The following is a 13333-nucleotide window of genomic DNA, read 5'->3' as shown; positions in this document are numbered from 1 at the left end:
ACAGAGGGTGCCCCACTCACTTGTCAAAGTTGGCCCATGGAAGGTGGGGACAAATAAGGACCTGGCTTGGTTAGCCATAAAAGGTTCCCCATCCCTGGACTAAACCATTCACCAGCCAAACATCCAGCTTGCTGGTTTGACCAGTTGCAAAGTTGGGTTCAGGGTGCAAATAACTCATCATAAAATGTCTATCGCAGTCTTACCAGCCAAAGGCTTCTTTGCCGTCATACTGTAAAGAAGGAAACACCCTTCTATTTGGTCTGGCCCTCTTAGCCAAACAAAGGTCTGCTGTGGGCACTTTGCTGCCGCTTGCTTTATGTTGCAAACTCACAGGCAAACTGCAGCTGGACGATTCCATAGGAAAAGGTCAGTTGCCACTGGCTCTTTGAGCAGAAGTTCCCCCTCCAGATAGTAAATCTTTAGGCTTGCCATGGCAACCAGCCTCAAGTCGGTTTTCATTTGCATCAACTCTCATCCCTCGTAAAGCCCATCCAATTTCCACTGGAGTAATCAAAAGTGCAGAGCGGGAGAAGAGGAGTGTGGGAAAGATCTTTACAGGCTTTGAGTAGACAGATGACTTGCTGAGTGGACAGATGGTGCCTGTGGGCTGTTGCTGCAGCTTATAAACCAGGCGGAGAATCAAAAGTAATAGCACAAGCCAACGACCTGTGCATGACAGACCTGTGGAAAGCACTGAAACCGTTCAGCTCAAGCCAAAAGCAGGACAGTTTCATGGGTTGTGTCCTGGACCACCTCCTTTAACTTGGAAATATGGCAGCTGAGCATGTGTAGTGAGAACATTTAAGAAAGGCTTATCTGAGCCCAAACATCCACCAACAAAGGAGCTTGTTTGCTGCCTCTCTGCCTGGTTCATTGCTCTGTCCTTGCCTTGGCCTGTGATGCACCAGAGCCATTCAATTGCTTTTGCTATAGGGATGAAGCGTAATGACCTATCCTCAGAGGGGGTTACATGTTTCCTTCTTATGAGTCATTGCTCTGGACTTATCTCCTTCCAATCAACCTCTGCTGAGGACGAGCAATCCTGCAGCATCTCCATATAGCATTTGAGTGGAACATTCAATCACTACCAATGAAGAGAAGCAGCATGAATCAATTACCTACTAGGCTCAGAGGAGTGGCATCCCCCCGCACCCCCGGCAGAGTCTCTTGCTGGATTCTAAGGAGGAGGCACACTCCAAAACACAGAGGAGCATAATACTATCAATATTGGAGGCAATAGGCTAGACATTGCGCGGCGAGTTCCCGCCCCCCACCAGGATAAAATAAAGACACGAGACACCATAGTTTAAGGTTAAATGGGCGAATTAGGCCACAACTTTATTGAATTCAGGAATGAGAGGCATTGGCTTAGGCATTGGTCCTATCGACTATCCGGCTCCAGCCCATTTGCTGGAGACACGGGGAAGGGTTAACTCCGTATCGGGGGAGTCTCCTGCTGAGGCACGTCGACTAGGAGCTCCCCTGGGTCACCGCTCAGGGGCGTGCCTTTGGCCCACACCTCCATAGGCTTCGGACAGGGCCACGCCCCCAGAGTCCTTTAACGGACCACCCTTCGCTCACTGGGGGGAGGTGATGGCGTTCCTCCCCCCCACTTCCTCTTAACCCCTTCTTACCAATGCCTACTGCCACACGAGCAATTGCTTGCCGCCAATATTCTCATGCCTGAAACCAATCCCTTATCCCCTTAGCTATATCCATCAGCCAAACATCATTTCCAGCATCCGACAGATGCACGCCATCAAACCGATAGAGGGCCTCACAGTTGAAACGCATGCCCGGGTGTTCAATGACCTTCCCACCCAGGGCTGCCACTCTCGAAAGAGGGCAAGCCCCCTCTGCGCCGGCCCTAAATAGGGCAGGCCATGCCCCCCCAGCCAGCCGATTGGCTGGCTGAGGGGCAGACACAGCCAGGATTCCCCTGCTCTCGTGGGGGCTGAAACCAGCCCCCGCTCACGGGGTGGGCGTGAAGCCCGCAACCCCACCTCCTGGGCAGGCCGGAAGTGGCTTTAATAGCCATTTACATTGTGATCCACCTTGAGGTGTTTTGACAAAGGATGGGATATAGATTGTTTAAATAAGTCAACATGCAAATAAATTAATTCCTATATCCTCCATTAATTTGTATAATCCATTTTTAAGGCCATTGTTTCATATTGTGGTAGAAAATTCAAATGTGTAACTTTGTGTTGTATGAATAAGTACTTTATTTTGTCTGTCCTGAATCTTGGAACATTTGCAGCTTCAATGGATGACTCTGGGTTCTAATATAATGAGTGGAAGAAAAACTTCTCCTACCCACTTTCTCTGTATCATGCTTAATTTCATATGCCTCTATCATCTCTGTCTTCAACTCGCCTTTTTTTCTTTCTGAAGTGAAAGGCAGACGGAAGCAGTTCTTATTCCAAAATACTCTAAAAGTACACTTTTGTGCTGCAAATGTAAGGAATGTGCTTCACTGTACTACTAAGATACACAATTTGTATCTTAGTAGTACAGAATTTTTGCAGAACTCTGCAAAATGGGTTGCAGAATGGGAGAATCAAGTAGCTTGACCAGAACCCAGTTAAGTCAGGATCTTGGATTTGAGGAAACAAGAGAAGAGGGGGAAACAGACATTTTGGCTTTGTAAAGGAAATATACGATCCTTTTATAGATTCTGCTGTTATATAAACATTCAAATTTTGCATGTAAATTTGTTTGGCGATTATGGCATGGACTTGTTAAACCTGACCCACCCTGGGATCAAATTGCAAGGTAGTAGATTCATTGAAAAATAGCATTGAAAAATAGGATGTATATAGTTGGCAAAAGACTTTAGTACTTGAACTGGTGGACTGGAAGGCTTGTAGCCAGAAGGTATATTGGAGAACCAGAACAAAGGATGAAGAGATCAAGGCATGATCTCAAGAGACAAAGGAAGAAACCCTGCCAAAGGGCACCATTCTAACATCTTAAGAACTGCCTGGCTGTCATATGTTGATAGGGAATGTTTTAGGCTGGAGGGAAAGTAGATTTGCTTTTAACTCTTTGTTTATATGCTCTTTTGCTCCAAATGGAAGGAAAGCTATGCATATTTACAGCTATTCCTATGTTAAACCTATTCCCCAACAATTACCTTTAAACCACCGAAATCTTTTACTAAACTTTTGTTATTGTTTTCATATAACTTGCATGTTATTGTTGTTGTTTATTTTTTAAAAAAATATTTATTACTTTTCCAACAATTTAAACACTACACACACAAAAAAGAACAATACAATACACAAACACTACATAACACTAACACATTAAACTAACAAAACAAAACAAAAACAATTTAAAACACATCAAACAATTTCAGTATCTTATCTTTCATTCACTTATTTCAACGACCTCCTCACACCTCCCTTTTTGTATTCCACTTCTGTTAATTGTTTCAGCAATTCCTTTCCATCTTCCTCTGTTTTCTATCCTATAATTATCTTAACACATTCTAACCTTATTTTTTCCTTTAATATTCTATTAATCTATTTATACTTAATTCCTTATAACATTTCTACTAAAGCCATATAACTTCATTCCAACATTCTTCTAACATTCATTAATTTTACAGTATTTCTATAAATAGTCTTTAAACTTTTCCCAGTCTTCTTCCACCGACTCTTCTCCCTGGTCTCGGATTCTGCCAGTCATTTCCACCTGTTCCATATAGTCCATCAACTTCATCTGCCATTCTTCCTGGGTGGGTAAATCTTGTGTCTTCGAATGCTTCGTGATGAGTATTCTTGCTGCTGTTGTTGCATACATAAAAAAAGTTCTATCCTTCTTTAACACCCCTTGGCCGACAATGCCCAAAAGGAAGGCCTCTGGTTTCTTAAGGAAGGTATACTTAAATACCTTTTTCATTTCATTATAAATCATCTCCCAGAGTGTCTTAATCCTTGGGCATGTCCACCAAAGGTGAACTCTAATCCTCAGATTCGTCTGTTTTTCTTTAAGTTCAATCATAGCAAGCGTCAACTTATGTTCATCAAATTGCCTCTGTAGGGCTGGGACTCTCCCTCTCTCCAGTTGTGTTACTTTACATTCAGCAGCAACAGCTTTCTCCCTGGCTTCCTCCGCAGTTTGCCGTATCAAAGTAGATTCCTGTATCAATTTCTGCGTGGTTTCTGTATTGGTATTATTTATACTTTCTGTATTTAAGTCGATTTTAGTAGTTGCAACATCTACTTTCGCATTTATCGCGTCTATTTTCTTGTTAAGCTGTTCCAGTGAATCATTTATCTTATCTAATGCAACCGCTAAGGCCTCTTCTGTCGACATTCCTCTTGGTTTTGAGTGTACTGGTGCAGAGGCAGCAGCAGAAGAAGCAGGGGGGCCTAATGCTGAGCCTCTCCTGGGTTGCTGCCAAGTCCTCCCAGACCTCAATGTTTTTTCAGCAGTTGACTGGTCTGTTTTTTCCTTTTCATTTGCCATAGCACTTAAAAGATTCAAGGTCAGTCCCAGAGTCTCACAGTTTTTTATCTTGCAGCTGGAAATTCCCCTAGCCCAGCTCTTATAAAGCAACAAGTTTCAAAGGCTTCTACTGGGGGAAACAGTTTCTATTTATATTAGTCAGTAATGTCCTCTTTTAAACACAGTTCAAACAATCCAAAGTTAGTTTCAGTTTTCAGTAGAAACAATGTATTTCTCTTATTTAGCTAACTGTCAATGAACGTTCTAAACGCTGTCAATGAACATTCCAAAAGACGTCAGTCCTACTAGCAGCCTGTTTCCAGGGTCAGAGCAGCGGTATTTTAGCTCTCTTCACTCTCTCCTACAGGCATTCTCAGTCCACAACTCCCCCCCCCTTCTCCTGCCTCCAAGGGGGGGGGGGTTAATGTTCTTTACTGATGGAAATTTAGTCTTTTACAAAAGGCTTTCCAAGACTTCAGCTTGCAGCCTCATTGCTTCAGCCTATTTACAAAAGGGGGAAGGCGGACTTCCTGTATTGAACCTCCCCGTTTCGATACCAAATCGAACGTTTAAAAATCAAATTCTCCCGCTTCAGCTCTACTCACGGGTAATTACTTTGAAGTCAAATTGTCCACAGGAAAAAGTCAGTGCTCTCCGGCAACAGCTATGCGGCTTCACTCCATGGAAGAAGCAGACGATTCGAAGCACCGCGCTGCTCACCCCACGTCGCTCCCGACCCCCGAAACCGGGTTTCCCTGTGAGTAGGGGAGGCGCAAAGGGTGCCCGCCAAATCCCACACTCACAGGCTTCTCCCGCCTGTGATTTTTGCAGGTCTCCGCCTTCGCCGTGGCAGCCAGACCCAAATTCCCACGGAGCAAATTCCTCCCGATCAGAGGAATTCCGCCATTACCGGAGGCACCAACCCGGAAGTCTTGTGTTGTTGTTGTTGTTGTTGTTGTTGTTGTTGTTGTTGTTGTTTAGTCGTTTAGTCATGTCCGACTCTTCATGACCCCATGGACCAGAGCACGCCAGGCACTCCTATCTTCCACTGCCTCCCACAGTTTGGTCAAACTCGTGTTTGTAGCTTCAAGAACACTGTCCCACCATCTCGTCCTCTGTCGTCCCCTTCTCCTTGTGCCCTCCATCTTTCCCAACATCAGGGTCTTTTCCAGGGAGTCTTCTCTTCTCATGAGGTGGCCAAAGTATTGGAGCCTCAGCTTCACGATCTGTCCATCCAGTGAGCACTCAGGGCTGATTTCCTTAAGAATGGATAGGTTTGATCTTATTGCAGTCCATGGGACTCCTCTAGCACCATAATTTGAAAGCATCGATCCTTCGGCGATCAGCTTTCTTTATGGTCCAGCTCTCACTTCCATACATCACTACTAGGGAAAATAACTTGAATGGTCTCCTTTAATAGGCTGCCCCATGTCTAGTGCCACATGCTAAGATACCTGGAAGTGTTCTTGGGGGAGACACAGGGAATTTTAGGCCAATTGGTGAAAGACAACGACTATTTCACTTGGTGGCAGAAAAGGTGTAAAAGAAAGGGATCTACTCCAACCAGGCTGCATCTCCCTCTCCTCATCACAGCACAGGACCCAAGAAAACTGGAGTGCTGTGGCAGGCTTCAATGAAAGTGAGCATCTTCTTTCACACAATCTCCCCCACTTTGTTTTCCATCCAGTCTCACTAATCTGTGACATTTTTGTTGGTCAACAGTTTTAAGCTTTAGCCATGCACACTAATGTAACCTACCTCTTCCTCTGCTTAGCTTCTTTGGTAGTTTCCTCCTGGGGGCGGGGGATATGATTTTTTAAAATTTGGTATGCAGAGGATTGGCAAATGGCACCCAAAATGATCTCAGCATCCCTGCGGTGAAGTAAGGGGAAGCACTTCATCCTTTCTCCTGCCTGCTACACCACAGCACAGATCCTTCCTGAGGCTCTAGGCTTGTCATACTATCAGACTCAATGCAGTCATCACAAGGGATGGCTGAACCTCAACATTCATTTAAGGAAAAAGTTCTCCCAAAGGTTTTTTGAGCCTCTTGGAACCAAAATGCCGTCAAATTACAGGATCTTCTATAAGGCTGAGATTTTTGAATCTGAAAAGACAAGGTGAAAAAGAGAGCACAACACTTTCCTCTGTTGCCAGTTAAGTATGGAGGAGGAATTTGATTCTGCTTGTATTTAATGAGAAATGGCCTGATCTGCACTTTCAGAAACAAAATGATCAAGGGCATATAAACTCTCTTATGAGGAAAGGTTGCAGCGTTTGGACTTTTCTCTATACTAAAAGGGTAAGTAACAGGTGACATGCTAGTTCAGGGATCAGCAACCTTTTTCGACCGTGGGCCGGTCCACCGTCCTTCAGACCATGTGGTGGGCTGGACTATACTTTTGGGGGGAAATGAACAAATTCCTATGCCCCACAAATAACCTAGAGATGCCTTTTAAATAAAAGCACACATTCTACTCATGTAAAAACACGCTGATTCCCGGACCATCTGCGGGCTGAATTGAGAAGGCGATTGGGCTGGATCTGGCCCCCAGGCCTTAGGTTGCCTACCCCTGTGCTAGTTTATAAAACTATACATGGGATAGAAAAAGTTGACAAAGGTTTTTCTCCTTCCTTTATAACACTAGAACTCATGAAGTTGCAGAATTTAGGACAAATAAAAGAAAGTTCTCAGTCCCAGTGATGGCAGAGATGGCCAACAACTTGGATAGCTTTAAAAGAGAACTAGGTAACTTCATGGAGGAGGAGACTATCAATGGGCACTAGCCACGATGGCTGGATGGCTGTGCTCTGTTTCCTGAGTTGGAAGCATTAATGCTTCTGAATACCAATAGCTGGAAACCAAAAGCAAGATGAGTGCTCTCATGCTCAGGTCCTGCTTGCAGGATTCCCACAGGCATCCAGTCAGCCACTGTGAGAGCAGATGGGCCATTGGCTTGCTCTAGCAGGCTCTTACTATTCCAAAGCACAACAGTCCTTTGAAATGTGTGCTTCTCTGCATTCTGCAATGGAGCTCCCCACACAAACAATCTGTACAAAAAGTACATATACTAGGGGAAAGGGTACAGAAAAATGCATGTTAGTGAAACTACCAAAAAAACCATTGTTAGTATAATGACTTGCAAAGTGCGTAATTAGTGAAAACTACATACAAAAATGTATTTACTGGGAGAAAATGGCACTAAAACGCTAATGAATTTTCATGAGGATTCTTGTTTAGAATAATTGCCAATTGCTGTAGAGATGTGGAGAACTGAATTTAAGACCAGAAGAACGAGAAACTTAGAGAACTGCAATTCATCCATTCTTAGTTGGCAGCTAGAGTTCTAAGAAACAGATCAGGGTGAAAAAAATGATCGAGGCTGGTTCTAGAGGTAGGAGAAGGGGCAGATAGTTTTCTGGTTTTAATGCCGCTTTTTGCAATACCTTCCTAGCTAGTTTTCATTGAGCCTGGTATGGCTTCAGCCTCTAGGCGGCTTATTAAACTTCCCAAATCAAAGCCAATTATTCATCAGCTGAAAATCCATGGAAAATTGTTCATGCTTATTTTCCATGCAAACCATCTTTCTTTTTTTAATCCTTTGCTAGAGATCTGACTTTTTCCAAACCCAAGAGGGAGAATAGTAAGTGATCAAGAGAAAAAGCCCTTGATCATGAAACTTACAGGAACGAATAAGCATGGGCAGCTGTTAGCACTGCATCCAGCTGGTGCTTTCTGATTGCTTTAAAAATTGTTATCTTTTTGGTGCCCATTCAAGTATTAACAAATTACATTCCCCTTGGGTTGTCAGTTCAAATCCATCCCAGGTCAAGCGGTATCCAAAAGGCATTACATTCTGGATGGTTGCTTAGCTCAGTGCAGTGAAAGGGTGGGATTAGTTGGTGGTGGTGTCAAAAGCATAATGGAAGACACAGCTTTTGGGGTCTCAGTCAGTATACTCAGGCGAGATGACTAGGAGCCAATGACTACCTCCTTTAATCTCATTGTACACTTCGGTAAACAATGGTCACACCGGCTTTCCACAGGCTGGTGCCCTCCAGATGTTCAGCCCCTCCAGACACCCTTTTCATACTATATTCATGATGATTTGTGCTTATGATGCTCTCATGGTGTAGTATGCAACCCTGCTTTCAATACTGCTTGTGCCTGCAAATGTTCTGGGATAGGCATGCTGCTCCATTTCTAATCTGCGCATGTCACAAAGCTTCCTGCTGAAATCTTGTAATTTATGTCACAAGTGTTCCGGCTTGTTTGTTTGTCTGAACTCTTGCTTTTGTACAGTACCAAGACTGCCTCTCTCAGTGGCAATAATGCAGTAACATTGCGGAAACTTTGCAGAACAACTAGTAAAGCAGAATGATTTGTGAACAGCCCAGTTTGAATCCACCGCAAATGCACTGTTGAATCAATGACATGTTGCAGACTACACCAGCAGAAAAACACACACCCAATTCTGGAGGAGCCCTTAGTCGGGAGTTAAATTCCCACAATTCCTGACCTCTGGCCTGGCTGGCTGGGGCTGATGGAACCCAGAACCTTTGAAGGACACTAGGTTGGGGAGGGCTCCCTCAGAGCCCCTTACTTTTACAGTAGAATTGGCAATTGTTTTATCATTCATGTGTTTGCTGCTCTGGGCTCCTTTGGGAGGAAGGGTAGGATATACATTTTAATAATAATGATAGTAATTATAATGATGATGATAATAATAATAATAATAATAATAATAATAATAATAATACTCAAGACTCCATAGGCTGAGGAAGGTGGGGGGCACACTTTTGCTTCAAATGCACAAACGTCAGCAAACATTGTCATAGCATAGGCCAAAGCATGTTTTCTTAGAAGTAAGCCCTTACTGTGCTCAATGGGGTTTATCTCCTCGTTAGAGCATTTAAGGTTGCAGCTGAAGTTTCTTTGCGGATCAAAAATAAGTGTTTGTTTCTAATTTTCCATAGCAAGCTGAGTTATAAACACCCCTCCACACACACACACACACACACACACACACACACACACACACACAGACATACACAGGCTTGTTAAATATTGTAGCATTTCAGGGTTTGTTTGTTTTTTGCTTGGAGTCTCTAGAATTTTTTCCACAAGTCAAGACAGAAGCAAAAGTCATTTTTCCAAGCGAAGTAAGAGTCAGGGTTTATGTTGAGTGAAACATCCACACAGGTCAGAACACACTCCTGTTTTTCAGTCTGTTACAGATAGAGACATTTGTGAGTGTAACACTGTACTTATTTGACTGTTTTAAGATGAGGTGTGTGTGTGTGTGTGTGTGTGTGTGTGTGTGTGTGTGTGTGTGTGTGTGTGTAACCTCAGGCTCAGGGGCCCAATGTGGCACCTGAGACCTCTTTATCTTACCCTTGAGACCCTCCCCAGATATACCGCTCCACAGCCACACCCCTTCTCCCCAGGCAACACTTCTTATTGACTTACCAATGTTGTGGCCTGGTTGGAATAAGTTGAATGGAGTGTATGATGGGATGGGTATGTGAAGAAACTTGCATACTACTGTACACAGAAAAATGCTCACATTTGTGGCTCTCCTCACTTTTGCCTGTGGCACACTGGCATGTGACCCCTGGAAACCTAGCCAGGAGGAAATGTGGATCTTGTGTTGAAAAGAGTTCCCCACTCCTGGTTTAAGGCAACCTCTGTGAAGTGCGAAGCAGATGCTTATGGGTCAGAAGGCATCTCCGCCATCTCATATTCACATAGATTTGGAGGATTCAATACAACCATCTCACCTTCTGATGCACAGTTAATATCTTCATTTGATCCTTCTCCCATGTGCTGCTTGTCTCCATTACCTTTGTGAACCAGGCTGGTTGCAGACCACCTCGGAGAGGGACGGTGTAGCATAGTAGTTAGAGTTTGGACTAGGATCTGGGAGACCAAGGTTCAAATCCCCCCTGGGCCATGAAGCTCACTGAGTGACCTTGGGTCAGTCACTGCCTCTCAGCCTAAACAACATCACAGAGTGGTTGTGCAGATTAATAGAGGGGGAGAACTCTGAACTGTACCACAAGCTCCTTGGAGGAAAAAATGGGAGATAAAATGTGTGTGTGCGTGTGCGCGTGCACACACACACAGGCAGCACAACCACCAGCTAATTTAGCATCCACTCTATTACTGAGACAACCAACTCTTGCTCTCCACAATATCCTTTCTAATTGTTTCTCCAGCTTAATTTTAACTGCACAGGGCCACAGAGCTTTCCAGCATCTCCCTTAAGAGACCTGCACACTGCTTAATAGATGGCTGGTTAATAGAGTTCACAGCCCTTGACATTATAATTTGATTTTGGATTTATAAATAATGCAGACCTGTTTCTAGACTTCGGTGTTTCCAAATATCCAGAATGCTCTCAAAGGGGCATTTGGTGCCCAAACTGAACATAGTCTGAGGCCCAATTCTCAAATACAACAGATGAGTCTGTAAGCCTGTTTTTAGATAGTACCACTATTTTATTTTATTTTATTTTAATCCCCCTGTACCCACAAAACTAGCATGTTGGGAAAGTGTCTAGTTTTGAATCCTAGTAAGAATCAAAGAAGAGCCCTTCTGGGTCAGACCTAATAATAATAGCAATAATAAAAATATCAAAAATGAATAATTTATTACCCACCCAGAAATAGTGCTTCAGGTTAAGAACTTTGCTTCAGGATGAGAACAGAAATCGTGCTCCGGCGGCACAGCGGCAGCGGGAGGCCCCATTAGCTAAAGTGGTGCTTCAGGTTAAGAACAGTTTCAGGTTAAGAACAGACCTCCGGAACAAATTAAGTACTTAACCCGAGGTACCACTGTAAAGATTCATCTTACCAAGCATTGTGCTTCACATGGTGGCAGATCAGATGCCATTCAAGGAGCCCACAAGCAGGAGTCTGAGGGCAAAATTCCACTCCTAACGCTACTCCCCAGCAGTCAATATTGTGGTACACTGCCTCTGAACATAGAAGCTTCATAGAATCATCTTGACTCATATCTACCTGCCTCACAAGACTGCCCAGTTACCGTAAGCTAGTCCTCTGTCATCAACAGAATCACATCACCTCTTCAGAACCCATCTAGCGAGGAAGGAGGAGCAAAGTATTATGGGCAATAGCTTATCTCCCAGCTTCAAGAAGGTGTCAATCCCCTCTCACTGAGAGATGTGGGTGCCTTGCAAATGGCTAAATAAGGCTATACAATTAAAGCACTATGATACCATTTTAAACATTCATAGCTTTCTCTCAAAAGAGCCTGAGAAGTATTGTTTGTGAAGAGTGCTGAGAGATATTAGGTCAGGGGTCAGCAAACTTTTCCAGCAGGGAGCCGGTTCACTGTCCCTCAGACTTTATGGGGGGCCAGACTATATTTAGAAGGAGAAAAAATGAACGAATTCCTATGCCCCACAAATAACCCAGAGATGCATTTTAAATAAAAGCACACATTCTACTCATGTAAAAACACCAGGCAGGCCCCACAAATAACCCAGAGATGCATTTTAAATAAAAGGACACATTCTACTCACTGATTCCCGGACCGTCCGTGGGCCAGATTTCGAAGGTGATTGGGCCGGATCTGGCCCCAGGCCTTAGTTTGCCTACCCATGTACTAGGAGATCCCTATTCCCTTCCCAGAGCTACAGTTCCCAGAGAGGTTTAACAATCAATTCCTCTTCACAGGGAACTCTGGGAATTGTAGTTCCGTGAGGGTGAAAGAGGCCTCCTAACAATGCTCAGCACCTTTGACACACTACAACCCCCAGAATTCTTTGGAGGAAGCTGTCACTGTTTTAACAATATGGTGCAAATGTGGCCTAAAATGCATCTTCCAAACAAAACCCACCTTGGTCCGAAGTGCTTAAAAGATGACTGTAACAAACAGGTCCTTGCCCCTAAACTTCCACCTGGCTGTTCATGTTGCCAACTTATATGTGAGGAGACTGAAAGTCTGCTTGGAAAACAGCTACAACAGAGCAGCGAGACTTGAACAAAAATGTTCTCTTTATTTTCTTAGAGGCCCATACTCCCCCTTCCTTTTCATCCTATTGACTTTTCTTATATTTCTGAAAACTGGCTGCTGGGGCCTGTGCATGCATTTGTGCCAGACTTAAAAGGCTATTTACCCCTCACATGGTGAGCCATTACAGTGGTACCTCGCAAGACGAATGCCTCGGAAGACGAAAAACTCGCAAGACGAAAGAGTTTTTCGTTTTTTGAGTTGCTTCGCAAGACGAATTTCCCTATGGGCTTGCTTCGCAAGACGAAAACGTCTTGCAAGTTTGTTTCCTTTTTCTTAACACCGCTTGAAGAGGTGCAGTTGCGACTTGACCGTGCTTCGCAAGACGAAAAATTTGCAAGACGAAAAAACTCGCAGAACAAATTAATTTCGTCTTGCGAGGCACCACTGTATTTCCCAAACAGCATGTATTTGTAAGTTGAATTGAAAAGGAAAAGCAACAAACCCCCTGGAACTCTGGTGAGGAGCAGGTGAGCTGGATGCTCTCTCTGCCTTGCACATCCTGGTTTCACTTCCACCAGGTTAGAGGGGACATCAGGTAGGTGTGGCAATGGCCCTCGCACAGCTGCCAGAAGTGGATGTGCAGGGTAGCCCCCCGCAGGTGTGCTTCAGGAATGCTGCTGTCCTATTGCCAGCATTGAGGTTTGAGTCAGCTCTTAGTCCAATTACCTTTTGAACATTTTGTCCTTTGTCTTAGGCGGCAAAATGTCTTGGGCCAGCTCTGGGAGCAGCCATTATTATATATTGTGGCAGCAAACACCATCAGTGAATTGTGTGTGGTTGAAGGAGCAGCTGTGACTTCTTTCTCTTTTGAACCTGTCTATCTATTTCATCACATTG

At 44.1% G+C, this 13333-nt stretch overlaps 2 long non-coding RNA genes across 2 annotated transcripts in view; both read left to right on the top strand.

Moving 5' to 3' along the window:
• LOC310698370 overlaps positions 1–13333 on the top strand; it is a 758866-nt gene that overhangs the window by 332937 nt on the left and 412596 nt on the right. The window lies entirely within an intron of this gene.
• LOC310698350 lies at positions 11489–13158 on the top strand. The gene is made up of 3 exons (XR_014521434.1): positions 11489–11743; positions 12070–12609; positions 12875–13158. It is a non-coding gene; the product is annotated as an uncharacterized lncRNA (long non-coding RNA).

The sequence above is a fragment of the Podarcis liolepis genome (assembly GCF_965112155.1).
Source record: "Podarcis liolepis genome assembly, chromosome: Z".
Taxonomy (NCBI): domain Eukaryota; kingdom Metazoa; phylum Chordata; class Lepidosauria; order Squamata; family Lacertidae; genus Podarcis; species Podarcis liolepis.
This window is presented reverse-complemented; position numbering and strand designations above follow the sequence as displayed.